Below are 27691 nucleotides of genomic sequence, written 5' to 3'. Positions count from 1 at the left end.
AAGGAATGGTACAAATTAAAGAACATAAATGGATGTTTTGGTACAACTTATAGAAAAGGTAAAGGTAACCCCAACATGCATGCACTGCCTTGGTGACCAGGGAAGTCACTTGCACGGCTATGGGAAAGTCAGGCTGAGGTTTAGCTCTCGTTATCACTGTCTCCCAGGGTGTGCTTGTCAAAGAGATACTCTGCCATGCCTGATTCTGGGGCTCCCATCTTGCGCAAGTTGGTTACAAGGTCACCCAAGGATTTCACCTGCTCATTCAGGTAATGAGTCTCAATGAAGTCACACAAGTGGGGGTCATTTTTGTCAGTGGCCAGTTTGTGCAGTTCCAGAAGTGACTGGTTCACACTTTTCTCCAAGTGCAAAGCACATTCCATTGCATTGAGCCCACTCTCCCAGTCATCACGGTCTGGTTTTGAAAGGTTAAAGAAATTGAAATGTAAAAAAAAAAAAAAGAAATTGAAATGTAAAAGATAAGATTTGTTTCAAGTTCTGTAAAGTTTTAAAGTTCTGTTAAGTTGTATTTGGAACCTGAAATTCATGTGGAAGTTTAAAACAACTCCCGGAAAAGCCACTGAAATGTATGTTGAAATCTCCCCTGACCATCTGGTTGCTCTGTAAAAAAACAACCCCCTCCCCACCCAGAAACCATGCAGTCCGGCATGTACACACCTCAGGACTTAAGCCAATCAGTTCAAATGTATACCCTTCTTTGTGCTGACCAATCACCCCTACCCGACTTGTTCCCGCCAGTGAATGTACTAATCATGGTTAAGAGTTTTTGTTTGATTTTCCCGCGGCGTGTGATGATTTGCTATGCTGTATGTGAAGTCCCTGCCCTTTCCAAAGAATGTAGATAAGCTCTGCTCAAGCTGTTCTCGGGGCTCTTGGCTCTTTATCCCTTCGAGGTGAGCTTGGAGCCCCAGCATGCTGGACCCCCAATAAACCCTTTGCTGTTGCATGAGACAGTCTCTTGGTGGTCTTTTCCTCTGACGTTCGCCCTACCTTTACAGTTTCTTGATATCCTGAAGGAAGATTCGGCCACCTCGTTGGTTCTGCAGCTTCATCAATCTCTCAGCATGTTCCCTCTCCTCATGAGATTGGTGAAGAAAATATTTGGCAAAGTTCTTCAAAGCCACATCATCACGGTCAAAGTAGTAAGACATGGACAGGTAGACATAGGAGGCGTAGAGCTCCAGGTTGATCTGGTGGTTGAGTCCTGGTGGTAGTTCTGGCGCACCTGCGAGGGGGACGTGGTAGCCACGGCTGGTTGCTGAGGAGAGGCATGGCGCTGGAGCGGCGGTGGAGGCCTGGGGCGGTCCAAGGGCGCTGTGAAGAGGTGGCGAAGGGCTGCTGGCTCTGAGCGCAGCCGGGGTCCGGTTGAGCGCCGGTTCCGTCCAAGCACTGTTGAAGCAGGAAACCGCGGCGACTCTAGGCGAAGAACGTATACCTTTATTCTTTTTTTAATTTTTATTTTAGTTGTAGATGGACACAACACCTTTATTTTATTTATTTATTTTTATGTGGTGCTGAGGATCAAACCCAGTGCCTCACACATGCCAGGTAAGTGCTTTACCACTGAGCCACAACCCCAGCCCCATACCTTTACTCTTGAAATATATTTTTACTAAGAATAGAAAAATAAGCTATTTTCTTTCACCCCCATCATTTGTAATACACTGTCATTTGATTTACATTGCTGTTACTGATAACAAATTAACTTTTTTGGTATACATTAATTTGTAGTGCTTGGATTGAACCCAGGGCCTTGCGCATGCTAGGGAATCCTCTACCACTGAACCATACCCCTGACCAAAGGCAGTTATGAGAAGTCAGTGGTCAAAGTGCTGTTCCTTTGACAACTATATCTACCAACACTCTATCTTCAATATCTTCTTCTTTGGTGGTTATTAGTTTTATGATGAATTTGGGTGAATTTCCTTCCTTTCTTTGCTACTTGGGATTTGTTTGTCTGGAGTATGTAGATTCATAGTTTCTGGGAAATTATATGTAGGTCAGTTTTTCTTCAAAACTTGTCTCTACTACATAATCTTTCTCTTCTTCTTCTAGGACTCTATATGTTAGACTTTCTTGCTCTGTTGTCCGTGAATCTTAATGTCTCTGTCATGTATCCTGTTTTCCTGACATTCTGAACTGCATTCTGTAAAATCTTACTTTGCTATTCTCTACTTCTCTTTTCATTTGTGTCGAATATGCAGGCAGCCATCCATATTGGTTTTGTCTTCATTTTCAGTCCTTGTTAACAAGTTTTCATTTTGAGAATTTTTATTTGGTTCTTCTTAAAATGTTTTTTTTTTATTTTTTATTTTTTTAGTTGTAGAGGGACACAAAATACATTTATTTTTTATTTATTTTGATGTGCTGCTGAAGATTGACACCAGTGCCTCACACATGTCAGGCAATGCTCTACCACTGAGCCACAATCCCAGACCCTCTTCTTAAAATGTTTTTGGCCACTTTTTATAGTTTACAGTTTCCCAAAGAGATTTTCAAGATTGTCTCTTATTTATTTAATAATAGCAGTTACAATCATTTTATAATTTGTTTGGCAATTTCAGTGTCTAGAATCTTTTCGCAGGGCCGAGGGTGTAGCTCAGTGGTAGCGCACATGCAAAGTCCAGGGTTCCGTCTCCAGTGCCAAAAAATAAAATCTTTTTGTTTCTCTGTCAACCTCCTTTTTTTTTTCTTTGTTTTTAGTTCTCACATGGCACTAATTTCTTTATATGTGCTTAGTCATTTTTTAGTATGTGCAGCTGATTGACCTTGAAAAAATATTTGTGTAAAGAAATTGAGGCCCTTCGTGGTATTTGCAGGTAGATGGATGGAGTTAGAGAAGATAATGCTAAGTGAAGTTAGCCAATCCCCAAAAAACAAATGCCGAATGGTTTCTCTGATATAAGGAGGCTGATTCATAGTGGGCTAGGGAGCAGGAGCATGGGAGGAATAGATGAACTCTAGATAGGGCAGAGGGGTGGGAGGGAAGAGGGGGAATGGGGTTATAAATGATGGTGGAATGTGATGATCATTACTATCCAAAGTACAGAGGAATTGGTGTGAATACACTTTGTATACAACCAGAGATATGAAAAATTGTGCTCTATATGTGTAATTAGAATTGTAATGCATTCTGTTGTCATATATAAAAAAATTAAAAAATATAAAAAATTTTAAAAAGGAATTTCACATATCTAGTAAACAAGAGAACACTGGTATTTGTATGTTATTTACTATCTGAATATGACATAAGCTGAAGGAATGTTATGTAAATAAATAATCAAGTTAGAAACAACAGTTTGATCAAATAATTCACTTAAATACATCACATTTGGGCTGGGGATGTGGCTCAAGCATTAGCGCGCTCGCCTGGCATGCGTGTGGCCCGGGTTCGATCCTCAGCACCACATACAAACAAAGATGTTGTGTCCGCCGAAAACTAAGAAATGAATATTAAAAAAAAAAATTCTCTCACTCTCTCTTAAAAAAAATACATCACATTTTATTTAAAAAAAAAAATAAGAAAGAAAGAAATTGAGGCCCAGGATAAAAGTGACTTCTTAAAATGGATATGTTACTTTCAATATCTGGGAGCTGCACCAAAATGGCACCAATTGAAGTTTACGACCTGAATATTTTTGGATTATCCAGGGGTGATAGCTGCAGTTATGCCAGTAAATAGTGACAAATTTTCAGGGTTAAAATTATTTGTCTGGGCTGGGGTTGTGGCTCAGTGGTAGAGCACTTGCCTTAGCATGTGTGAGGCACTAGGTTTGATCCTCAGCACCACATAAAAATGAATAAATAAAATAAAGGTATTATGTCCATCTACAAAATATTTTTTAAAAACAAAATAAAATTGTCTGTTCATTGTATTATTCAGCAGTCCCCTCTTGCAAAGAGACTTTTTAAAATGTAGACTTGGAGTTCTCAGTTCTCTTGGGGGATTTGTTTTGTACCTTCCTCCTTAGGAAGACAGAGGCTCAGATTAGTTGGATTGACAAAGACCTCAGGGCAAAAGTCCCTTGGGTACTCAGTATCCCTGCCATTTTGTCCTGCTAATTACTTGCTGTCTTATTAGTACTTCAATAGATTTCATATAATTTTGGTTTTTAAATAATTTTAATATTTGATACTCTTCATCTTCAATGGAGCATTCTTTATTGCAGCTTCTATAGTCAAGTGACTGGTGTGAGCTGCTTGCTGGTCTGGCTCCAAGACTAGTGTCCACTGAGGCCTCACAGGTGCTATTTCTGGTTTCTTGCTGCTATCTGTTGCTGGGGATGGTCACTTTTCTGCACTAGGTCAGGATCTGGTGGTATGCCTCAGCTACCTCAGGCCTGCCGTGGTTCTCACCAGCGGTATAGACCCTCTAAACCTCTGCCACATCCTCCATTCAATGCCCTCCTCTCTATTTTACTGTGAGGTCACTTTAACCTCCAAGTGACAAACCTAGTATCTATCAGTTGAACCATGTTCTGTGTCCTCTACAAAAAATACAAGGACGTCTGTGTCCCTTCCGCATCATATAGGAGCTAATGGAGGTTCAACTGCCTGATTGCTCTACTCTCTTTCTTCTTCTGGGTCCACCCCACTGTGCTGTGGACTCACCTTGAACAGTGATTTTCTTCTGAAATTCCAGATGGGAAGTAGAGAAGAATCCCCTCTGGCCTTGGCCTTCCTCAAACACTCTAACATATCTTCCCTCTCTGGGACTTACTCCTGATATGAAGAAACTTCTCACTGCCCAGCTTTCCTAACTCCAACTCCTCCTGCCTTCTCACACTCCACCACAACAGGAAAAGGTTAAACATTCTGCTTCCTCAACATCGTCTCCTGTTCTGTGCTGAGACAGCAAAGCTCAAAGATGTGGTCATTACAGGCAGGCAAAGTTGTCACCTTACACTATAAAGGATTCTGAGATCTGCTCTACTGGGTTTTGCCTTTGCTATGTCAATCTCAGTAAAAGCAAGGTGGAAAGCCTTTTATCTCTTGTCTTTTTTATTCCCCCTGGATTTCCACATTAATATATATATATATATATATATATATATATACACACACACACACACACACAATTTTGGGCTGGGCACAGTAGCACATGTCTGTAATCCCAGAGACCTGGGAGGATTGCATGTTTGAAGTTAGCCTCAGCAAAGCCTTAGTGTCTCAAAATAAAATAAAAAAGGTTAGGGTTATAGCTCAGTGGCAGAGGACCTCTGGGATCAATCCCTAGTGTCAAAAACCCAAAAAGTCCTATTTTGGATATCTGAAGCTGATTTTTAACTCTTCCTTTAAAAAAAAATATATATATATATGTTATAAATGGACACAATATCTTTATTGTTTATTTATTTTTATGTGGTACTAAGGATTGAACCCAGCGCCTCACATGTGTGAGACATGCACTCTGCCACTGAGCCACAAACCCAGCCCTTAACTCTTTTTTTTTTTTTAATAATTTTTTAATGTTTATTTATTTATTTTAGTTTTCGGCAGACACAACATCTTTGGTTGTATGTGGTGCTGAGGATCGAACCCGGGCCGCACGCATGCCAGGCGAGCGCGCTACCGCTTGAGCCACATCCCCAGCCCCCTTAACTCTTTTTTTAAATTATTTAAAAAAATTTTTTAGTTGTAGATGGACACAATACCTTTATTTTATTTATTTATGTGGTGCTGAGGATTGAACCCAGTGCCCCACGCAAGCGAGGCAAGCACTCTAACCACTGAGCAACAATCCCAGCCCAACTCTTACTTTTAAGAGATTTTTTGTTGTTGTTCTTTTTAGTTATATATACCAGTAGAATGTATTTTGACATACGTACATGGAGTATAATTTCCCATTTTGGTGGTTGTGCATGATGTGTAGTTACACTGGTTGTGTGTGCATATATGAACACAGAAAAGTCACGTCTGATTCATTCTACTGTCTTTCTCATTCTCATTCCTCCTTCCTTTCCCCCCATTCCCTCTGTCCAATCTGGTGAACCTCCACTCCTCAAGCCCCCACTCTATTGTGAGTCAGCATCCGAATAGCAGAGAGAGCATTTGGCCTTTGGTTTTGGGGAATTGGCTTATTTTACTTAACATGATAGTCTCCAGTTCCATCCATTTACTGGCAAATGCCATAATTTCATTCTTTTTATGGCCAAATAATATTCCATTGTGTATAAGTACTGCATTTTATTTATCTATTCTTCTGTTGAAGGGTACCTAGGCTGGTTTCATAGGTTAACCATCATGAATTGTGCTGCTATAAACATTGATGCAGCCACATCACTATAGTATGCTGATTTTAAGTCTTTGGGGTATATGCTGAGGAATGGGATAACTGGGTCACATGGTGGTTCCTTTCCAATTAACTCTTCCTTTTTAAATTCATGCTTTAATAATCCTAACCCAACTCTTTACATGACACCCTCAAGCCAGTGAATGCTCTAAGCCAACTAGGGGAAAGATTCATGAAAATGCAAAATGGAAAAACACATTAACAAGCTCCCTACCTATGTATATATTGTTTTAAATAAAATATTTACATTAGTTATCTGTTGCTTTGTAACAAATTACCCCAATATTCAGTCACTTAAAACAATGAATGTTCATTACTTCTGTTTCTACAGGTCATGAGTTTGACAGCAGCTTACCTGGATGATTCTGCTCAGGGTATTTAATGTTTTAGTTCCAGTGCGAGCTGGGCTGCAGTCGTCTGAGGGATTGACTGAGGCTGGAGATTGAACCTTCAAATTCCCATACATTTCTATTAGCAGGAAGCCTCAGTTAGTTGCTAGATGTTGGCTGGAAGCCCCAGTTTCTCACCACACAGGAGTTTCCTCATGACATGACAACCGGCTTCCTTTGGAACAAGCAAGGAGACACTATAGTGACTTAAAAGTCCTAGTTTCTGAGTCACATGCTACTACTTTGTTTCACTCTATTCATTAGAAGTGAGTCACTAAATCCAACCCATATTCCAGGAGAGGACAATTAGAGTCTGCCTCTTTAAAGGGAGTGTTAAAGAATGTGCAGACATTTTAAACTACCACAGCATTCAGCATGGCTACTTCCTATATGCCATAGAGTATAACAACAAAATAGAGATTTCTTCCATAATGGAGCTCAAAGTCTGCTGGGGACATGAACATGAGAATAGGCAATTTTAAGTCCTCTGAGATATGAGTTTTCTCCTATGTGACATAGGGGATGATAGGTACTTGGGAGCACATGAGTTAATGCACATGAACATGTTTTTTTTTAACAAGTGTAGTTTAGTAAAACTAATCAGAGCTGAGTTTCAAGAGCCAGAATCCCAACCCTGTCACTTCCTGGCAATGTGACCATGGATCAGTAACTTGTCTACTCTGTGCCTCAGTTTCTTATTCAGTAAGATAAGGGCAATAACAGGTATCTATCTACCTCATAGGGTCCTTGTGAGAAGTAAACAGGTTAACATGTAAAAAGGCTTAAAAGTTGCCTGGAACACAGCCAATGTTAGTAATCCACTGTAAACCTCAAGGTGCTTCTGAAACGGCAGCATCGTTATTCTGATCTCTGAAACTAAGTGTATGTCCTTCCCCAGTCTTACTGAGAATGGAATTCACTTCCTTTGCAACTTAATTTTTAAACTTGATCTTAGCCAAAAGACTGAAAAGCAATTGTTTTTTTTTTTTTTTTAATTTTTTTTTTAATACTTATTTATTAGTTTTCGGCAGACACAACATCTTTGTTTGTATGTGGTGCTGAGGATCGAACCCAGGCCGCAGGCATGCCAGGCGAGCGCGCTACCGCTTGAGCCACATCCCAGCCCCTGAAAAGCAATTGTAATTTAATTTTTTAAAATATTTTTAGTTGCAGGGTTGGGGTTGTTGCTCAGTGGTAGAGCGTTTGCTTAGCACGACGTGTGAGGCACTGGGTTGGATTCTCAGCACTGCACATAAATAATGAATAAAATAAATATCTATCAACGTCTAAAATATATTTCTTATTTTAATTTTTAGTTGTAGTTGGACACAATACCTTTATTTTATTTATTTATTTTTATGTGGTGCTGAGGCTAGAACCCAGTACCTCACATGTGCTAGGCATGCACTCTACTGCTGAGCCACAACCCCAGCACCTAACACACACACACACACACACACACACACACACACACACACACATATATATATATATATATATATATATATATATTTTATTATTGGTTGTTCAAAACATTACAAAGTTCTTGACATACCATATTTCATACATTTGATTCAAGCGGATTATGACCTCCCATTTTTACCCTATATACATATTGCAGATTCTCATCGGTTACACACCCACTTTTTTACCTACTGCCATACTAGTGTATGTTGTATTCTGCTGCCTTTCCTATCCTCTACTATCCACCTCCCCTCCCCTTCCCTCCCTTCCCATCTTCTCTCCCTACCCCATCTACTGTAATTCATTTCTCTCTCTTGTTTTTTTTCCCCTTTCCCCTCACTTCCTCTTATATGTAATTTTGTATAACAATGAGGGTCTCCTTCCTTTACCATGCAATTTCCCTTCTCTCTCTCTTTCCCTCCCCCCTCTTGTCCCTGTTTACTGGTGATCTTCTTCTCATGCTCTTCCTCTCTATTCTGTTCTTAGTTGCTCTCCTTATATCAAAGAAGACATTTGGCATTTATTTTTAAGGGATTGGCTAGCTTCACTTAGCATAATCTGCTCTAGTGCCATCCATTTCCCTGCAAATTCCATGATTTTGTCATTTTTTAGTGCAGAGTAATACTCCATTGTGTATAAATGCCACATTTTTTAATCCATTCATCTATTGAAGGGCATCTAGGTTGGTTCCACAGTCTAGCTATTGTGAATTGTGCTGCTATGAACATTGTTGTAGCAGTGTCCCTATAGTACGCTCTTTTAGGGTCTTCAGGGAATAGTCCAAGAAGGGCAATAGCTGGGTCAAATGGTGGTTCCATTCCCAGCTTTCCCAGGAATCTCCATTCTGCTTTCCAAATTGGCTGCACCAATTTGCAGTCCCACCAGCAATGTACAAGTGTACCCTTTTCCCCACATCCTCGCCAGCACTTGTTGTTGTTTGACTTCATAATGGCTGCCAATCTTACTGGAGTGAGATGGTATCTTAGGGTGGTTTTGATTTGCATTTCTCTGACTGCTAGAGATGGTGAGCATTTTTTCATGTACTTGTTGATTGATTGTATGTCTTCCTCTGAGAAGTGTCTGTTCAGGTCCTTGGCCCATTTGTTGATTGGGTTATTTGTTATCTTATTGTTTAATTTTTTGAGTTCTTTGTATACTCTGGATATTAGGGCTCTATCTGAAGTGTGAGGAGTAAAAATTTGTTCCCAGGATGTAGGTTCCCTATTTACCTCTCTTATTGTTTCTCTTGCTGAGAAAAAACTTTTTAGTTTGAGTAAGTCCCATTTGTTGATTCTTGTTATTAACTCTTGTGCTATGGGTGTCCTATTAAGGAATTTGGAGCCCGACCCCACAATATGTAGATCGGAGCCAACTTTTTCTTCTATCAGACGCAGAGTCTCTGATTTGATATCAAGCTCCTTGATCCATTTTGAGTTAACTTTTGTGCATGGCGAGAGAAGGGGATTCAGTTTCATTTTGTTGCATATGGATTTCCAGTTTTCCCAGCACCATTTGTTGAAGATGCTATCCTTCCTCCATTGCATGCTTTTAGCCCCTTTATCAAATATAAGACAGTTGTAACTTTGTGGATTACTCTCTGTGTCCTCTATTCTGTACCATTGGTCCACCCGCCTGTTTTGGTACCAGTACCATGCTGTTTTTGTTACTATTGCTCTGTAGTATAATTTGAAATCTGGTATCGCTATGCCACCTGATTCACACTTCCTGCTTAGAGTTGCTTTTGCTATTCTGGGTCTTTTATTTTTCCATATGAATTTCATGATTGCTTTATCTATTTCTACAAGAAATGTTATTGGGATTTTGATTGGCATTGCATTGAACCTATAGAGAACTTTTGGTAATATCGCCATTTTGATGATGTTAGTTCTGCCTGTCCATTAATAGGGTATATTTTTCCATCTTCTAAGATCTTCTTCTATTTCTCTCTTTAGGGTTCTGTAGTTTTCATTGTATAAATCTTTCACCTCTTTTGTTAGGTTGATTCCCAAGTATTTTATTTTTTTTTGAGGATATTGTGAATGGGGTGTTTTTCTTCATTTCCATTTCAGAAAATTTGTCGCTGATACACAGGAATGCCTTTGATTTATGCATGTTGATTTTATATCCTGCCACTTTGCTGAATTCATTTATTAGTTCTAGTAGTTTTTTTGTAGACCCTTTTGGGTCTTCTAGGTATAGAATCATGTCACCTGCAAATAGTGATAATTTAAGTTCCTCTTTTCCTATTTTTATGCCTTTAATTTCTTTCATCTGTCTAATTGCTCTGGCCAGTGTTTCGAGGACTATATTGAATAGAAGTGGTGATAGAGGGCATCCCTGTCTTGTTCCAGATTTTAGAGGGAATGCCTTCAATTTTTCTCCATTCAGAATGATGCTAGCCTGAGGCTTAGCATAGATAGCTTTTACAATGTTGAGGTAAGTTCCTGTTATCCCTAGTTTTTCTAGTGTTTTGAACATAAAGGGATGCTGTACTTTGTCAAATGATTTTTCTGCGTCTATCGAGATGATCATATGGTTCTTATCTTTAAGTCTATTGATGTGGTGAATAACATTTATTGATTTCCGTATATTGAACCATCCTTGCATCCCAGGGATGAATCCTACTTGATCATGGTGCACAATTTTTTTGATGTGTTTTTGTATCTGATTCACCAGAATTTTATTGAGGATTTTTGCATCTAGGTTCATTAGAGATATTGGTCTGTAGTTTTCTTTCTTTGAGGTGTCTTTGTCTGGTTTCGGAATCCGGGTGATGTTGGCCTCATAGAATGAATATGGAAGGGCTCCCTCTTTTTCTATTTCCTGAAATAACTTGAAAAGTATTGGTTTTAATTCTTCTTTAAAGGTTTTGTAAAACTCCGCTGTATACCCATCCTGTCCTGGGCTTTTCTTGGTTGGTAGTCCTTTGATTGCTTCTTCTATTTCATCCATTGATATTGGTCTGTTCAAATTGTGTGTATCCTCCTGATTCAGTCTGGGCAAATCATATGACTTAAGAAATTTATCAATGTCTTCACTATCTTGTATTTTATTGGAATATAGGGTTTCAAAATAATTTCTAATTGTCTTCTGTATTTCTGTAGCATCTGTTGTGATATTGCCTTTTTCATCCCGTATGTTAGTAATTTGAGTTCTCTCTCTTCTTCTCTTTGTTAGCATGGCTAAGGGTCTGTCGATCTATTTATTTTTTCGAAGAACCAACTTTTAGTTTTGTCAATTTTTTTCAATAGTTTCTTTTGTTTCAATTTTGTTGATTTCCACTCTGATTTTAATTATTTCTTGCCTTCTGCTACATTTGCTGTTGTTTTGCTCTTCCTTTTCTAGGGCTTTGAGATGAAGTGTGAGCTCATTTATTTGTTGGTTTTTTCTTTTTTTGAGGAATGACCTCCAGGCAATGAATTTCCCTCTTAAAACTGCTTTCATTGTGTCCCATAGATTCTGATATGTTGTGTCTGTATTTTCATTTGTCTCTAAGAATTTTTTGATTTCCTCCTTTATGTCTTCTGTAACCCATTGATCATTCAGTAACATATTGTTCATTTTCCATGAGATGTATGATTTTTTCCTTCCTTCTTTTATCGTTGATTTCCAGTTTCATTCCATTATGATCAGATAAAATGCATGGTATTATCTCCACCCCTTTATATTTACTGAGGGTTGCCCTATGGCATAATATATGGTCTATTTTTGAGAATGATCCATGTGCTACTGAGAAAAAATTATATCCACTTGATGGTTGATATATTCTATATATGTCAGTTAAGTCTAGGTTATTGATTGTGTTATTGAGTTCTATAGTTTCTTTATTCAACTTTTGTTTGCAGGATCTGTCCAATGGTGAGAGAGGAGTGTTGAAGTCACCCATAATTATTGTGTTGTGGTCTATTTGATTCTTGAACTTGAGGAGAGTTTGTTTTATGAACGTTGCAGCACCATTATTTGGTGCATAAATATTGATAATTGTTATGTCTTGTTGGTGTATGGTTCCTTTTAACAGTATATAATGTCCTTCCTTATCCCTTTTGATTAACTTAGTCTTGAAGTCGATTTTATTCGATATGAGGATGGCCACCCCTGCTTGCTTACGAGGACCGTGTGCGTGGTATGATTTTTCCCAATCTTTCACCTTCAGCCTGTGTATGTCTTTTCCAATCAAATGTGTCTCCTGGAAGCAGCATATTTTTGGATTTGTTTTTTTAATCCATGTTACCAGCCTGTGTTGCTTTATTGGTGAGTTTAAGCCATTTACTTTTAAAGTTACTATTGATATATGATTTGTACTTCCAGCCATGTTTGATTATTTATCTTTTTTTTTTTAATTTGGTTTGTTTCTCCACGATTAGCTTTCCCCCCACTCTCTGGCTTACTGAGGTACTTCCTACTGTTGGTTTTGGTTATTGTTTTTCATTTCTTCTTCGTGTAGTGTTTTGCTCAAGATGCTTTGCAATGCTGGTTTTCTGGCTGCAAATTCTTTTAAATTTTGTTTATCATGAAAGATTTTTATATCGTTGTCGTACCTGAAGCTTAATTTTGCTGGATACAAATTCTTGGTTGGCATCTATTGTCTTTCAAAGTTTGAAATACGTTGTTCCAGGATCTTCTCGCTTTCAGCGTCTGTGATGAAAAATCCGTTGTTAACCTTATTGGTTTACCCCTGAATGTAATCTGCCTCCTTTCTCTTGTAGTTTTTAATATTTTCTCTTTGTTCTGTATATTGGATATCTTCATAACAATGTGTCTTGGCGTTGGTCTACTGTGATTTTGTATGCTCGGTGTCCTGTATGCATCTACAATTTTTACATCCATTTCCTTTTTTATGTCTGGAAAGTTTTCTATAATTATTTCATTCAACAGGTTGTTCATTCCCTTGGTTTGAACCTCTATACCTTCCTCTATCCCAATGTCTCTTAAGTTTGGTTTTTTTATGTTATCCCATATCTCTTGGATATTTTTCTCGTGATTTTTTACCAGCCTTCCTGAGTTAGCTAGATTCTTTTCAAGATGATATATTTTGTCTTCATTGTCTGACGTTCTGGCTTCTACTTGCTCCACTCTGTTAGTGATATTCTCATTTGAGTTTTTAATTTGGTTTATAGTTTCCTTCATTTCTAAAATTATTGTTTGATTTTTTTTTATATTCTCTATCTCCTGATAAAGATGCTTATTTGCTTCTTTTATTTGCTTGTGTATTTCATTTTCAATGAGTTCTTTCATTGTTTGAATTTGCTGTCTCATATCCTCTTTAAGATTCCATTCCATCTGTCTAAGATATTCTTTGAGTTCTTTATTTGACCATTTTTCTGATGCCTCTAGGTCTTCCTGTATATTTAGGCTGTCCTACATTGTTTGTACTCCTTTTCTTCCTTGCTTTTTCATGCTGCTTATGTTACTTCTTGCTCTGTTTGACTGCTGAGTTACTGTTTACTGCTATAAATTTATTTGGTTTTGTGTGTCTCTGGGGTCTGTCTTTTGTGATGGGAGACTATGACTAGAGATGATGAGTTTTGTTGCACTTAAGTGTAGATTCATTCGTTTCCTAAACTGTGTGTGGATTCTGATGGCATATAGCGGTCTGCGGTTTGGTCTTGGGACTTATATTTAGGTCGAATGATGTGATGGTATTGAGGTTGGTATCTCTTGACAACCTTGGAAGGTTGCTCTACTGACGAGGGATATTAACAGGAGGATGGTCTGGAGTATTTGGGGGAAGTTAAGGTCTTGGTAGCACTATATAATGTCTCAGAACATTGACCTATACATATTTAGTAAATTACACATAAACAGCTTCGTATTGCTTGGGAGGAAAGGTATTAGAAGGGGAGGGAAGAAGTCACTAAAGAGAATGAGAGTAAACAGATAGAATTCAAGGAAAGGGGAATAAGGAAATTGAAAAGAAATGAAAAGACAAAAGAAAAAAAATAGAAAAGAAAAAAAGAAAAAATTTTAAAAAATAATTAAAAAAAGTAAAAATAAGAAATAAAAAAAATTCAAAAAATATTTTAAAAAATTAAAATTAAAAAATGCAGTCTTAGAGTTCAATTAACTTGTCTTCCAGTAGGTGGAGCTGTGCCCACCGGGCCAAGCTTCTCCTCTCAGTGCCCGGGAACCAATCACTGTGCAGCAGCTCCTCCTCCCCGACTGGGCGGGTCTCCACTCCTGAGTGCCTCTAGCCGTTTCTTGTGTCTGTCTAGTCCCCTCGCCACTGGCCCTGTTCACAGGTGATGCTCTCCACAATACTGATTACGCGCCAGGTCTGCTGCTCACGGGAGCCCTATTTTCTTGAACAACTGGGCACACTCTCCCAGCTTGCCAATCCCTCAGCTCCTAAGGTTGTGGAGCTTGGGGCTGAGAGTCCTTGGCGTATTTTGCTTGCCTTCCAGTAGCCACGCCCCTGGGAGCTGGTGCAAGAGACCTCAGTTGTCTGCGCTGGTGGGAGCGGTAGCCGGGGGTCCTGCGCCGCGGGTCCCACATCACTCCTGATTCCCTCTGTCTGACTATCGCACTCACGGGAGAGCTGGGAGGGGCCCTTGAGGTTTCCCCGCTGTGTGGAGGGGAGGGCTAGGGGGTTACACACCTGCCGCCGCTGGTGTCAATTATCTCCTCCGCCACATTCTGGTGACGTAAGTTCTCTGCCATGTTGGTATCCCATGCGAATGGCAGCATTTCGTTCCCTTTGCCGGGTGACCAAAGCAACAGGTGGGTCCTGACCGGCCCTCCCAAGCCCCGTCTCAATCCTGTTGCCACTGCCTATTAAGGCTCGGTTGGTATTTACTTTCCACAGGATTCTGCGGGTCTTTCCGCGGGTTCGTTTAGCACTGAGCCAGAGCAGTTTGTTTGCGAGACCCAGGCAACCGGGAGCCTGAATTCGGCCGTTTCGGGCTCGGCGTGTGTTCTGAGAGGAGCAGGCTATTCGCCCCAGATCCATGTTAGCTCAGCAATGCCTAGTGATCTTGAGCAAACAGCATTTAGACGACTTAAGACTCCTTATGCCCGCGCAGCTGGAGAAGTCAGAGACTTGATACCTCCATTCCCGCTGCCATGTTGGATCTAATATATATATTTTTAAAAATACATTTTTAGGGGCTGGGGTTGTGGCTCAGTGTTAGAATGCTTGCTTAGCATGTCTAAGGCACTGGGTCCGATTCTCAGCACCACATATAAACAAATAAATTAATAAAGGTCCATCAATAACTAATAAAAAATACATTTTTAGTTGCAGCTGGGCATGGTAGCACATGCCTATAATCCCAGCCACTCAGGAGGCTGAGACAGGAGGATCATGGGTTCAAAGCCAGCCTCAGTAACGGCGAGGCACTAAGCAACTCAGTAAGACCCTGTCTCTAATAAAATGCAAAAGTGGGCTGGGGATGTGGCTCAGTGGTGACTGTCCCTGAGTTCAATCCCCAATACCAAAACAACATATATAATATATATATATATATATATATATATATACACACACACACACACACATATACATACATACATACACACACATATGGACACAATACCTTTTTTTTTTTAACTCTAGTTTTTTAATGTGGTGCTAAGCTAGAACCAAATACCTCATGCATGCTAGGCAAGTGCTCTATCACTGAGCCACAACCCCAGCCCTATAATTTAATTTTGAAGAATGTATTTCTACATATTTTTTTCTTTTTAAACATATAAAATATCACAAAATGTGAATGTTGTTCTTTATTTTTACCTCTACTCACTGGTCAACCCCACTTCCTTCCCCATGGGAAACCACTTTAACTGTTTCATGAATGTTGTTACAGAAATAGTTCTATCTATTTAAAAACTATATACTTTAAAACCATTTTAACTTTGCGGCTGAGGCTGTAGCTCTGTGGTAAAGTGCTTGCCTCACATGTGTGAGGCACTGGGATCAATCCTCAGCACCACATAAAAATAAATAAGGATACTGTGTGTTTACCTACAACTAAATATTTTTAAAATATTTTAACTTAAAAAGAACTATACCAGTCATATCATTCTATTACTTTGATATTTTCTGATAAATTACTGATCTTTTCATGTTAGTGATTATAGCTTTACACTCTATTTTTTAATGAATGATTACATTACTATATTAAATTCTGTGGGATAGATGTGTCATAGACTCTTTTATCCCAGATTTTTTATTGGTGCATTACAGTTGAACATATTGATGGGATTTGTTGTTACATTTTTTGTAGATGAACACAATACTCAAGATGATATAATTTGCCATAAAATCTTACATATGTACATATATAAAATTCTTTTTTTAACCGTAGAATGCATGTAGACATATTGTACACAAATGGAGCACAACTTCTCATTCCTCTGGCTGTACATGGTGCAGAGTCACTCCAGTAGTGTAATCATACATGTACGTAGGGTAATAATGTCTGTCTCATTCTACCGTCCTTCCCATCCCCACAGCCCCAACCCTCCCCTTTCTCCAGTCTACACGAACCAAATTTCCTTCATTCTTCCCTGTCCCTCCTGCTCCACTATGGATCAGCATTTGCTTATCAGAGAAGATATTTGGCTTTTGGGTTTGAGGGATTGGTTTATTTCACTTAGCATGATATTCTCTAGTTCCTTCCATTTGCCTGCAAATGCCATAATTTCATTTTTCTTTAAGGTTGAGTGATATTCCATTGTGTATATGTACTACATTTTCTTTAACCACTCATCTGTTGAAGTTGCCATAGACTCTTTAACCATTCTATTGATGGATATTCAGGTTGTTTTCAAATTTATTTTATATATATATATATATATATATATATATATATATATATATATATATGCAGTACTGGGGTAGAACTCTGGAGTGTTCTACCTCTGAACTACATCCCCAGGCTTTTCCATTTTATTCTGAGACAGGGTCTCGCTAAATTACCTAGGCTGGCCTTTAGCTTGCCATCCTCCTGCCTCAGCCTCCTGCATAGCTGGGATTGCAGATGTGTTGCACATTGGCTTTTCCAACTTCTTATTATGAATAATTTTGTAATCAACATAAGCATTTAAACAGACTTCCTAGCCTCCAAACCCTCCATCCTAGCCTCCTAGTCTTCCTGAATATAATATTTTTGGTGAAGACTTGCTGTACTCATTGAACCTGTAGAGTTCTAATGAAAAAAATCTATACCATCTACACCTAAAAAATAAATATTTTTAAAAAATCTATAGAATATTTAAAGCTTTTAGCTTGATGTCCAAATTTTTCTCCAATGTGACTTTATTTCTCTAATATCTCAGTACTTTTGTATAAACTCTGGATCAGCCCAATTGCCCTACTTGATGTCACTAGAACAGATCAAACACATTTCCGCCTTCAGAAAGGGGTTCCTGCTTCCCTCAGCTTGTCTCTCTTTCCTTCTATAATAGGTGACCATTGGTTATCCACCCATCCCATAGGGGTGGATCTCTAATCACAATTGTTTGGCCCAAGAGTTGTCACCAAACCCAAGCTGTGATAGTCCAAATCTCTCCCTGGGGAACTTAGAAATTGGACCAAGAGCTAGGGTCAGCTTTCTCAAAGTGGCCACATCTGGGTCACCGTGGTGATTTTCTGATCCATGGAGACCAGAAATGCTGATGGAGACACAGGAACATGACAACCTACACAGAAGGAACAAGAGACAAGAGTCTCCGTGTTTCCCCGTATAGCGCCCAGATCTTCTCCCTTGCTGGAACCCAGTTATAGTCCTGCTTTGGATTCTGTCAGATGCTGGGCTTGCTAACGCTGATTGTTCCTATTTGATTTCATAAAAGTGGGTCCCACTGTTTCTTCTTTTCAGGTTGAGCTCCAGTTACTCTTGACCTATGAAGGCTTCCTGGACCACTTGCCCCTCAGCCTAAACCTGCCTCCATTGGCTATTAGTGCCACTCACTTGGAACTTAATCCACTCACTTTCATTACTTTGTTTCAAAATCAAGATTCTGGGGGCTGGGGTTGTGGCTCAGCGGTAGAGGGCTCACCTAGCATGAGTAAGGTGAGCCTGTGTTCGATCCTCAGCACCACATAAAAATAAATAAATAAATAAAATAAAAGTATTGTGTCCAACTACAACTGAAAAAATAAATATTAAAAAAAAAATCAAGATTTTCCAACCTTGCTGGACAAAGAATTGTAGATTAACAAAATAAAGATTAACACATTTTTGTTCTTAAAATTTTAATCATCTTGGGCAGATCTTTTGAAGACAGATGACAGATATTACTTAGTTTATTAAATGGAGTGCATTACAATTTAGTCACTTCTGGGTCATTATTAAGATCAAACATTTTAGGGACAAGGCATAATTCAGTGAATCTATAGGTTTGGTTAGTATAATGAATACCTACTATTGAAACAACAATGAGTCCTCTTTTTGAAAAGGGGAAATATGAAATCAGCCACATGAGCTCCCCTTTAAAAATCAAAACTGTTTGGGTTGGGGACGTAGGTCGTCACAGAGGGATTATATAACATATACAAGGGCCTAGGTTTGGTCCCAGCACAGAGGGAATAAAAAGAGTGGAAATATTTTAATTAAAGAAAAAATATGGATATCAATCAAACCACCCTAGGCCTAAAGATGTTTTTAAATTCAGATGATGTTTTGTAAAATATTTCAGTCTTGTGCAGATAAGAAAGCTAAGTTTCTGACTTAATGAATGACTCAAAAGGTTTAAGTGATTTATCATTTAGGTTATCAAATATAATTAATTTTTATCAAACAACACTCTCCATCTATCATGAGCAATGAGTTCTTCTCTGTTGTTTCTTCATACTTGTGGGAAGATTAAAAAAATAATCTGTCAGGAAGCCCATATTCATTGTTTATTTCTATGGTATACAGTCATCAAGTGCAGTGAAACATGTAATTGTGGGATGTCTGAAAACGGGTGTGGCTGATGTCAGAGTTCACAAATTATATTTACTGCCAAATTTTACTTGTTTGGTTTGGTTTAGAGCGAGGTCCCCTTGTTTTCAACTCAAAAATCTCTAGCATAATTTTTATTTGCTTTACTTTCAAGCAAACGGTGTTTTTAAAAAAATCAATTATAGTCACCGGAGAATGTATTCAACATAAATATACATTTTAAAGAATGAAAAGTAAGTGAGCACTGTGCCTAACCTATGGGTTAAGAAGGAGAACATTGTCCATGTCATAGCAAGTCCCTGGGGGCAAGGGGGAGACCTCAATTACTTATCCCTGATTATACCACTGAGGCTATCGATGTCCTGATTTTTAGAATAATCATTCCCTTTTAGGGTAGCCATCACCTGTGTGCTTCCCTAAACAAGACAATGTTTAGTTTTGTCTGTTTTGAACTTAGTATAAACATACTTACTGTGTATTTCTTCTGTGACTTGATTCTTTTCAGTATTGTGCCATCTATACTGATGTGCATAGAAGTTAATTCATTATCTTTGTGCTGTATAATTTCCTTTCTATGGATATGTATAATTATATATTCTAGGGCTGGGGATGTAGCTCAAGTGGTAGCGTGCTCACCTAGCAAGTGTGAGGCACTGGGTTCGATTATTAACACCACATAAAAACAAAATAAAGATATTGTGTCCACCTAAAATTAAAAAGAATAAATAAATATTAAAAAATTATATATTCTATTCTTGGTGGACATTTAGATTGCTTCCAATTTTTTATTATCATGTACAATTCTGCTCTGAAAATTTACGTACATGTTTCTTCTCTTTTTCATTTTTTTGTGGTGCTGGGGATTGAACCAAGGACTTCATGCATGCTAGGTAAGAACTCTCCCTCTGAGCTACACCCCCAGCTTCCCCTGCGCATTTTCTTGGCACAAGAGTTCCTCTATAGTATGTGACTGGGAGCAGAATTGCAGAGACATAGGACATTTACCCATTCAGTCATAATAGGTAATATCAAATTGTTTTTTCAGCATCTTTGTACAAACTTACATGCTTATTAGCAATGTGTAAGAATGCCCACTGTTATATAGCATTGTGTACTTTTGGAATCTGTGGGTTGGTCTCTGTGTCTTCTACTCTGTACCATTGGCCTACATGTCTATTTTGGTGCCAATACCATGCTGTTTTTCTTTTATCAATCTGTTGGGTGCAAAAATATTTCAGTGTGGTTCTACTCTGTGTTTCCTTCCTTGCTTATTAGTATCTCCTCATACATATTTTAAAACTTTTTTGGTAGTTGTGGATGGACAGAATGCCTTTATTTCATTTGTTTATTTTTATGTGGTGCTAACGATCGAACCCAGTGCCTCACATGTGCTAGGCAAGCGTTCTGCCACTGAACTACAGTCTCAGCCTCATCTTGTTGCATATTTGATAATTTGAGTTTCCTCTTTTGCAAGGTACCTGTTTTAGTCTTTAGCCCATTTTCTTTTTCTGTTTGACTGTTATTGATTCATTAGTGTTCTTTATTTTTTTTAATTGTAGATGCACACAATACCTTTATTTTGTTTATTTATTTTTATGTGGTGCTGAGGATTGAACCTAGTGCCCCATACGTGCAAGGCAAGCACTCTACTGCTGAGCCACAATCCCAGTCTCTGTGTTTTTTTTTTATTTTTTAAATTTTATTTATTCTAATTAGTTATATATGACAGCAGAATGCAATTCAATTCATATTACACAAATAGAGCAAAATTTTTCATGTTTCTGGTTGAACACAAAGTAGAGCCACACCATTCATGTTTTCATACGTGTACTTAGGGTAATGATGTCCATCTCATTCCACCCTTTTTCCTACCCGCATCCCCCCCCCTCCTCCCTCCCCTTTGCCCTATCTAAAGTTCATCTATTCCTCCCATGCCCTCCCCATCCCCATTATGAATTAGCATCCTTATATCAGAGAAGACATTCAGCATTTGTTTTTTGGGGATTGGCTTACTTCATTTAGCATTATATTCTCCAACTCCATACATTTACCTGCAAATGCCCTGATTTTATTCTCTTTTAATGCCGAATAATATACCATTGTGTATATATACCAGATTTTCTTTATCCATTTATCTACTGAAGGGTATGTAGGTTGGATCCACAATTTAGCTATTGTGAATTGTGCTGCTATAAACATTGATGTGGCTGTGTCCCTGTAGTATGTTGTTTTTAAGTCCTTTGGGTATAGACTGAGGAGTGGGATAACTGGGTCCCCTGTGTTCTTTACTTTTCAAACTACTTTAAAAATACTTTTAAAATATTTGTTTTGTACTGAAAATTGAACTCAGAGGTATTTTACCACTTAGCTTCATCCCTAGTCCTTTTTTTTTTTTCAGATTTTAAAATAGGGTCCTACTAAGTTGCTTAGGCTGGCCTTGAATTTGTGATTCTTCTGCCTCAGCCCCCTGAGTCACTGGAATTATAGGCATGTGACACTGCACCCAGTTTTTGATACTACTCTTTTAAATCTGATACATAGGGGCTAGGGTTGTGGCTCAGTGGCAGAGCACTTGCCTAGCATGTGTGAGGCACTGGGGTCAATCCTCAGAACCACATATAAATAATTTTTTAAAAAGGTGCATCAACAACTAAAAAATATATTTTTTAAAAAATCTGACATATATATGTATACACACATACATATACACACATATATACATATATGTGCACATTTATATACATAAAATGTTTATATCAATCTATATATCTTCATATAGATAGTATATAGGGTTTTTTTTTTTGTTTTTGACACTGGGGATTGAACCCAGGAACAGTTACCACTGAATTACAACCCCAGCCATTGATTTTTTTTTAAATTTGTTTTAATTAGATATACATGACAGTAGAATGCACTTTGATACAGCATATGTAATGGAATATAGTTTCTCATTCTTCTGGTTATACATGATGTAAAATCCCACCAGTCCTATAGCTATATATATACATAGGGTAAGAATGTCTAATTTATTGCACTATCTTTCCTAATCCCATACTCCCCCTCCTCCCTTTACTCCCCTCTACCTAATCTAAAGTAGCTCTATTCTTCCCTAGCTACCCCCGCATTGTGAATTAGCATCTGCATACCAGATAAAATTTTTGGCCTTTGTTTTTTTGGGGGGATTGACTTATTTCACTTAGCATGATATTCTCCAGCTCTATCCATACATTTTACACATGTAAATGTCATAATTTCATTTTTCTTTAAGGTTGAGTAATATTCCATTGTGTGCGTGTACGCACATATATAATGTATATATGTATGTGGGAGGCCATCCTCGCACGTAATTTGAGTTACCTCCCTGGCTGGGTGAGAGGCGCTTGGAGACAGTGGTGTTAAAGCCATCCCACACTCTTTCCCAGGTCGGAGGGCTTGTCCGTGCAGAGGCGTGCCGGGCCCTGACCTTGGAATGCTGCCCCCTTAATCTTCATTGGATGGGATTTCCCTTGAATTTTTTGTTCCCCAACAAAAGCTCACTCCCTGGTGTGCTTTCCCTCTCTCGCTAGTCTCTTCTGTAAACCTCACCACCACATTAGGTGGCTGGAGGCAGGAGCTAGGACAAGCCATCTTGGAGCTGGGGTTAAAGGTAAATGAGAGTCTGTCTCTTTAAAACTCACTAGCAATTTCTTATGCACTAAATCTTCTTTTATGAAGCTCACGCTGGTCGCGTGGCAGATATATATATATATATATATATATATATATATATATACACATTATATATTATATGTATTATATATTATATATAATGTGATATATATTATCTATATAATATATATATTATCCATTCATAGGTTGAAGGGCACCTAGGTTGGTTCCATAGTTTAGCTATTTTGAGTTGAGCTGCTATAAACATTGATGTGGCTGCATCATTGTTATATGCTGATTTTAAGTCCTTTGGGTATAAACTGAGAAGTGGATCAAATGGTGGTTCCATTCTAAGTTTTCTTGAGGAATCTACATACTGCTTTCCATAATGGTTGCATCAATTTGCATTCCCACCAGCAATGTATAAGTGGACCTTTTTCTCCACTTCCTCGACAACATTTATTATTGCTTGCATTCTTGATAGTTGCCATTCTGACTGGGGTGAGAAAAATCTTAGAGTAGCTTTGATTTGCATTTCTTTAATTGCTAAAGATGTTGAGCATTTTTCATATATTTGTTGATTGATTATATTTCTTCTTCTGTGAAGTGTCTGTTCAGTTTCTTAGATTTATTGATTGGGTTACTTGTTTTTTTTTGGTATTAAGTTTTTTGAGTTCTTTATATATCCTGGAGATTAATGCTGTATCTGAATTGCACATGGTAAAGATTTTCTCCCATTCTGCAGGCTCTCTGTTTATGTTATTGATTGTTTCCTTTGCTGAGAAGAAGCTTTTTAGTTTGGATCCATCCCATTTATTGATTCTTGATTTTACTTCTTGCACTTTAGGAGTCTTGTTAAGGAAGTCAAATCCTAAGCTAATTTGGTGAAGATTTGGGTCTACTTTTTCTTCTATTAGATTCAGGGTCTCTGATCTAGTGCCTAAGTCTTTGATCTACTTTGAGTTGAGTTTTGTGCAGGGTGAGAAATAGGGGTTTAACTTCATTTTGTTAAAGGAGGATTTCCAATTTTCCCAGCACCATTTATTGAATAGGTTATTTTTTCTCCAGTGAATGTTTTTGGTGTCTTTGTCTAGTATGAGATAACTGTATTTATGTGGATTTATCTGTGTCTTCTATTCTGTACCATTGGTCTATGTGTCTGTTTTGGGGCCCATACCATGCTGTTTTTGTTACTATGGCTCTGTAGTTTAACTTCTGGTATCGTGATGCCTCCTGCTCCACTCTTCTTGCTATGGATTTCAGCCCTAAATATTTTTGTTTATTTTGAGACAGGGACTTGCTAAGTTGCTAAGTCTGGCTTTGAACTTACATTCTCCTGCCTCAGCCTCCTGATTATGAAGTTTTTGATGAATAATTGTTCTCAATTTTAATATAGTCCAGTCTGCCAATCTTTTGTGTCTCATGCATTTTGTATCTTATTTAAGAAAACTTAAATATTTTAAGTGTTACTACCCTAGCACCATTTACTAAAAGGTGCTTCTTTTCTTCTTTATGCTTCATTGCCCCCTTTTACATATGTGTAGATCTATGTTGGGTCTCTCCCTTCAGATTCATTGATATTCTATTCCTGTACCAATAGCATACTATCTTAATTATTATGATTTTATAAATTTTAATATCTAGTATGACAAGTCCCCTAACTTATCACTATTCTTCAAAGCATTTTGTCTATTTTGGGCCCTTTGTACTTCCATATAAATTGTAGAATCAAAATGTCAAGTTAACACCCAAAAATTGTTAGAATTTGATTGGAATTACAATTGAATCTAAAGGTTAGCTTGGATGAATTCCCATCTTTAAATGTTGTCTCCAACCATGAACATGGATGATGACATTGATAAATATCATCTTGTAGTTAAAATGAATGTTGATAATAACTAAAAAATACCTGAGGTATTTTCTTTGCAAAAAATGGTTCAACATCAACAGGTAATATGCTGAATGAAATATGTATTATATTAAAGAGTATCATGTGCATGCAAGTTAGTTGTTAATCTTAAAATCTGACTTTAAAAAGATAGTTTTTCTTTGAAAAAAAATTTTTTCATAAGCAGTAAAGCAGGATAATAATGGGAACCAACAATTTGCATTTCTAAAGTTTGGAGTCAAAAATCCTGATATAATGGCAAGTTAGATATCACCATATGGGAAAGGAAAATATAAACTATAAAAGATTATATTTTGAGTTCAGGAACATTGCATAGGATTAAAACCCAGAATAAACAGATTGTTTTCTAGTCATCTAGAATTTCAAATTTTTCTAGAGATTAGTGTTCTCCTCTACCTTCAAGATACCAGAGGTAGAGAAGACAGTGGAGTTAGAGATTCACTTTATTTCAAAGCAGATTGGTTGATCTAAAAATGAGATATTACATAACTTGGTCTGCTAGTCTACCTATCACTGGAAACCTTAGCTTCTTTATGGATAAGAACTTATACTTGCATTGTATTATAACTATATTATAATTATCTTTGTGGAAACCATTGTTGGCAACCCATAAAAGAATCAAGTTAAGATCATGATTACCGCTCACAGTTTTGATTCCTTTGATTTTCACATCTTCTAGTTTGGCCATTCTGGCCCCTAAGTTAGACATTGGGTATAGTTGATCAGCCTTAAAACTTCAGACAAGGAGCTGTTGAAGTCCTTTGTGTTTTCACAGGTTGCAGCTTGTCTATTCTGAAAGATGAGTAACAAATCTACTCCAAGCCTGAATGAAATAAATGACCAGTCTTGGAGCTGCCCTGATGGTCACCCCTGAGCTGAGCAGGACCTATGCAGAACACTCCCTTATTTACAGAAGTTAAGGCAGTGAGCACTTGGTATTTTCCATACCATTTTGAAAAAGTCCTGTTGTTTCTTCTTCTTCCCTCTCATTTCTTCTTTAGTTTGTGTGATTAAGAATTGCTATTAATTTATGGGAATAAGAAATAAAAAGCCCTGATAATATAGTGCTTTAGCATTGCCAAATTTAGCCTGTTTGGGGTTTTAAGGGTTGTTATTGTTTTTCCTTTGTGTGTTTTTTTTCTTAATGTTTACTTTGGATGGGCAGGGAGATGAGTGGAGTAGGAATATGCAGAGGTTAGTGTAGAAGGCATTTCCATTTCATATTACACATATTTGGAGTTTCTTTTGGTTCACATGTGAGGTGTTCCCCAAAAGCTCATGGGTGAGATAATGCAAGAAGGTTTAAAGGAGAAGTGATTGGGTTATTCACTTAATCCAATTAGTGAATTAATCCCCTGATGGGGTTAACTGAGTGGTAACTGAAGGCAGGTAGGATGTGGCTGGAGAGGTGGGCATGGGGGTGGGGCAAGCTTCGGGGTATATATTTTGTATCTGGTGAGTGGTTTCTCTCTCTGCTTTCTGATCATCATGTGCGTCGCTTTTCTCTGCCAAACTCTTTTGCCATGATGTTCTGCTCCCCTTGAGCCCCAGGAATGGAGCCACTCTCCCATGTGCTAAGACCTCTGAAACCCAAGTAAACTTTTCCTCTTCTAGTTTTTTCAGGTCTTTTAGTCACAGCAGCAAAAAAGCAAACTAAAACAGAGTTGAAACATGAGACGGATTTTATTCCTGCCTCCCAGGTTAGCTAGGTGACTTCCAGCAAGTCACTTAAACCTCTAGGTTTCCTCATCTGACTCATAAAAACATTGGTCTATAGAAAGCCATCGAAATCCACTCTTTTACTGAATACTCTTCATTCAGTAGTTATTCAGCACATTCTCCACATGGGCAGTGTTAACACTGTTTTTGAGAGTTCCAGATTGTGTCTCAAAGGCTTTTGAAGCATCACTCTCCTTTTAAAACCAGTGCCTGACTTCTCCCTCAGATTCCTGGGCTGGGGTTGTGGCTCAGAGGCAGAGCGCTCACCTAGTATGAGTGAGGCATATAAAAATAAAATAAAGATACTGTGTCCACCTATAACTAAAAAATAAATATTAAAAAAAAAAACAACAGATTCCAAACATCTTTGCTACTTGCAAACGTACAAAGGGAAAAGAAACGTGTCAGCTGCAGTCACCGAGCTCCAAAGGAAAGCTGGCAGGCCTCCCTGGTGAACTCTTCCTTCTTTGTAAAGGGCACTCTACATTTTAAAGGTCAGCCTAGTCACCCAAAGTAAAACGTCTTAAAGAGCGCCAGGGGTCAGGGTGGGGCGCTCCACAGTTCTTTTTTAGGCTGGGGAAACCTGGGAAACTTTTCTGGGCTCCAAACTAGTCACGCGGCAAATCCACAGTAGGAATTGCGCAATGGGTCGTGTCAGGCAGGCGTCTGGGGGCGGAAAGAATCAGGGAGGCTTCCACAGTGCCAATTCCCCGCCCCCCAATTCTAGGTTGCCTCACGCTGTGAGAAGCGCGATGGCTGGGCCAGACGGCGGGGTTCCGACTGGCCCTAAGCCCGGCCCGAGAAAGCATCACTTCCCCGCAGGGACACGGGGCCAGAAGCGCGTGGGTGCGCTCCCTCCAGCAGGCGGGGTCGGCCACCACTGCGCCTCGCGGGACTCTGCAGCTGCCGGAGTGAGAGCGGGAACGGCGCCCTCGGCTGGCGCTGGGCCCGAGGCTGCGCGGCGAGCACAGACCCGCCACGCCGATCGGATCGCGGCTGGGAACTCGGGCTCGCACTTTCGGTAAGGGCACCGGGGCTTCCAGCGGCGCCGTGCCTCCGCCCCCGCCGGCCGGCTCGCCCTTTCTGCTGGTGACGCAGACGGCGGGCTTCGCCGGAGTCTGCGCGGAAACCGCGAGTGGGCCTGCCGCCTCCGCCTCCCGCACCTCCCCCGCCCAGCACTGCCCTTCCCCGAGTGGGCGGCGGCGCGCTGGGCTCCCCGCGCACCACACCCATTGGGGTCCCAGGACGAATACTGTGCGCCACACACTACGGAGCGCTCCCTGGTGCGGGCGCAGTGACTGAGGCTCCGTCCTGTACATCACTCAGGCCACTGTCAAAGTGACAGACTATAATTAGCTTTGCT

At 39.0% G+C, this 27691-nt stretch overlaps 1 pseudogene; it reads right to left on the bottom strand.

Moving 5' to 3' along the window:
• On the bottom strand, positions 1–25297 carry LOC124096876 (ferritin heavy chain-like; annotated as a pseudogene).
• Between the last annotated feature and the right edge of the window lie 2394 nt (positions 25298–27691).

This window comes from Marmota monax, unplaced genomic scaffold (genome assembly GCF_021218885.2).
Source record: "Marmota monax isolate L192 unplaced genomic scaffold, Marmota_monax_Labrador192_F-V1.1 WCK01_AAM20220418_F8-fsc00023, whole genome shotgun sequence".
NCBI lineage: Eukaryota > Metazoa > Chordata > Mammalia > Rodentia > Sciuridae > Marmota > Marmota monax.
This window is presented reverse-complemented; position numbering and strand designations above follow the sequence as displayed.